The sequence below is a fragment of the Apaloderma vittatum genome, unplaced genomic scaffold, assembly GCF_000703405.1.
Source record: "Apaloderma vittatum isolate BGI_N311 unplaced genomic scaffold, ASM70340v1 scaffold7869, whole genome shotgun sequence".
Classification (NCBI taxonomy): Eukaryota; Metazoa; Chordata; class Aves; order Trogoniformes; family Trogonidae; genus Apaloderma; species Apaloderma vittatum.
This window is the reverse complement of record NW_009734560.1, coordinates 42,430-45,564: the sequence shown is the minus strand read 5'-3', so window position 1 is coordinate 45,564 and position 3,135 is coordinate 42,430. Positions and strand designations below refer to the sequence as shown.

Below are 3,135 nucleotides of genomic sequence, written 5' to 3'. Positions count from 1 at the left end.
GTGTTCCATTAAAAACTGCAGAAAAAGGCACTGGGGATTTGGATATTTTTGCCCTCACCTATAACTTGGGGAAAGGAGGTGCACATGGAGAATGTCCACTTGCAAAATAACTTCCAGGTGAATCTTTGAGAAATGAGCTTTCATGAGTGAACACCGACGTGGAAAAACATATCCAGTTACTTATTAGTGGATGATCTGTTGGAGTGTGTTCAGAGGAGGCCACAAGGATGATCCAGGGGCTGGAGCAGTTCTGCTACGAGGACAGGCTGCGGGAACTGGGATTGTTCAGTCTTGAACAGAGAAGATTTCGGGGGGACCTAATAGCTGCCTTCCAATACCTGAAGGGAACCTACAGGAAGGCTGGGGAGGGATTTTTTACAAGAGTATCTGCTGATAGGACACGGGGAAATGGTTTTAAGTTGAAGGAGAATAGATTTAGATTGGATCTTAGGAAGAAATTCTTCAGCACGAGGGTGGCAAGACTTTGGAATAAATTGCCCAGAGATGTTGTGGCTGCCCCCTCCCTGGAGGTGTTCAAGGCCAAGTTGGATGGAGCCTTGAGTAGCCTGATCTAGTTGAGAGGCGTCCCTGCCCATGACAGGGAGGTTGGACTAGATGATCTCTAAGGTCCCTTCCAGCCTAGGCCATTCTAGGATTCTATGATTCTTCTCCTCTGATTCTGCTTTAGACTACGATGCCTCTTGCTGGGAATCCGCTCTGTCTGCAAGCCAACTAACTTCCAGATCATGAGCTTTAGAAAGCTGAGGTTTGGCTGAAGGTGGTGTCCTAAATCTTGGTCAGGGCCTAAGCTGAAATCCAGCAAATCTACTACATAAGACTCATCTGCTTGTCTTAGGACAATGGTAATTGTCTGGTGCCTTTCCATCTTCTTGCTCCTTGCAAGAGTTGTTGCGAAAGCCATATGAGAAAGGCATACATCAGGCATCTGACTGAGGGAGAAGGAATCCAGTTGACGGGAATGTTGAGGACAGACAATGCTTAGCACAGTTGCAACTCCAGTTCAACTTTCAAGGAGGAGAACTTGTTTAGGAAGTCCCTGATCTAAGAAATTGGTCTGTAGCATGTAGTCCTCTGTTGCCCATCAGTGTGACAGCTGAGGGCATATTCAGCATTAAATTAGTGCGACTGGGGCTTCTGCAAATAAGGCTTCTTATGCAAATCTAGTTTTAGATACCTCAAGCAGGAGCAGAGATTTTGCACCATCTCTTGTTCATGTAGCACACCGTTGACATATCAACATCTGAATATGTTACTGACTTTATGGTGCACGAATAGCCAGTATATATTCATAGCTCCTGCGTGTTGGGCAGATGATCTCCTCTGAAGATGAGAGATGACATGCAGAGACTGAGTAAGATTTTAAGCCAAGTTGGAAGGCATCTGGCCCTGCCTCTCCGATGGGAGGCTGCTTTGCAGGCACTGGACAAGACTGAAGAAGCTTAATAGTAGCCAGAAAGGATGAGCGTTTATTGGAAAAAGAGAGAAAACTGGAACTAGAAAATAAATAAGAAATAAAGTAGAAATATCCTAATGAAGATTAGGGTGTTTATATTTTATGGTGTGTATTTGCGGCACAGTAGTTGCTAGATACAACCGAGACCAGTAAGATGGTCCTCTGGAAGGTGAGAGGAACCGAAAAGAAGACTGTGTATGCCCTATGCACTTGTCCTGTGCAGGAAAGACAGATGTGAGTGCACCCGTGAGATATTCTGACCCTTCAGCTCTAGAGACCTTTTCTCCTTTGAGCAGCTGTATATACATAATGTACATAAAATACCTGCACAGAGAATTAGGCTACAGCATCTGTTTAGTAATCCCAAGTAGCTGAAGACGTTAGAAGGCCTTAAATATCTGTTTCAATGGACCCTTCATAGAATCATAGAATACTAGCTCAGAAGGGACCTCAAGGATCATCTGGTCCAACCTTTCTTGGCAAAAGCACGGGCTAGACAAGATGGTCCAGCACCTTGTCCAACTGAATCTTGAAAGTGTCCGATGTTGCGGAATCCACCACTTCAATGGGGAGATGATTCTTGTTGAAGTCACATAGGACATACGAGTTAAAGAAGTGTTGCTTTTTTTGCCTGTTCAGTTACTAACTAATGAAGCAGTGCGTTGTACTTATTTATAGTATAAGGATCTTCTGTAGAAATAAAGCTCAGTTCCAACTGGACAATTGGATCCTTCTTCAGATCCTGCTAGAGTTTTCTAGCTATTTATATGGGTGTGAAACTGCTCATAGATAGCTACCTTGTTCTCCTGAGTATTTGTAATTGCAACTTTCTGGTGTCATTTTGGGAAGCAGTTGCTTTGTGGTGCCTCCAAGTTGGAAGGGGGTGTAGGGTGAGATGGGGTGTCTGGAACTGGTTAGGTGCTGAGTGGGTGAGGATTGTTCAAGGCCAGCTGAAACTGTATTTGGGACCATATGGTGAGTGAGAGGAGGGTTTATAAACACACCTTTGCTGTGCTGGTAGTAGCGAGTTCTTAACTGTGGCTGTCCTTAACAGGCTTATCTGATTAAGTCTGGTGATGTGTCCCGCTTCACAGTTCCTGTGCTTGCTATTGTGATGCGTTGAATTTCCCTAATTGTTGGTAAGTTGGCAAGACTGTATTAAGCAGTGATGTGCTTTGCTAAGAGCATACTTTTTTTTCAGGTAGAAATACTTGTCTCTTTATTAGTCTTAACAATTCTCTGAGGTGTTCCTATGTTTTTTTCTGCTTGTACTAAACTTAATTGTATATAAAGTCACATTGTTAAGGCTACAGACTCAATAGGAGGTACAGGTTCAGAATTGGAATAGTAACTTCCCTGAGTACATATGCTTGTAGTAATTTCTGGGTAGCTGCTGAAGGTTTTTGAGAACCTCTGTTCTGCTCGCAGGGTTATTAAATTCATTTTGTATGGACAGTAGCTGTTTATGCCTTTGCGGAAGTTAGAGGATTATAAGATTTTAGTGTATTATGCAGTTATATAAAGGTTTCTTTGTCTACCTCTTTTAGGTAGACAAAACTACCCTTTTTAATCTCCTCTATACATGTCATTGAGTTGTCAGTACCAGTTCCCCTTTGGGAAGCAGTGGCTTTCCACCAGCATTGTCCAAGGAGGTCTGCCTA

General features: G+C 43.3%; 1 protein-coding gene across 1 annotated transcript in view; it reads left to right on the top strand.

Annotated features, from left to right (window-relative positions):
- Positions 1-1,511: 1,511 nt before the first annotated feature.
- Positions 1,512-3,135, top strand: part of PRKAG2 (protein kinase, AMP-activated, gamma 2 non-catalytic subunit) — a 38,122-nt gene continuing 36,498 nt past the window's right edge. Inside the window, exon 1 of the mRNA XM_009876325.1 lies at positions 1,512-1,525. The gene's annotated coding sequence lies outside the window, so the exon portion shown is untranslated. The remainder of the gene's footprint in view (positions 1,526-3,135) is intronic.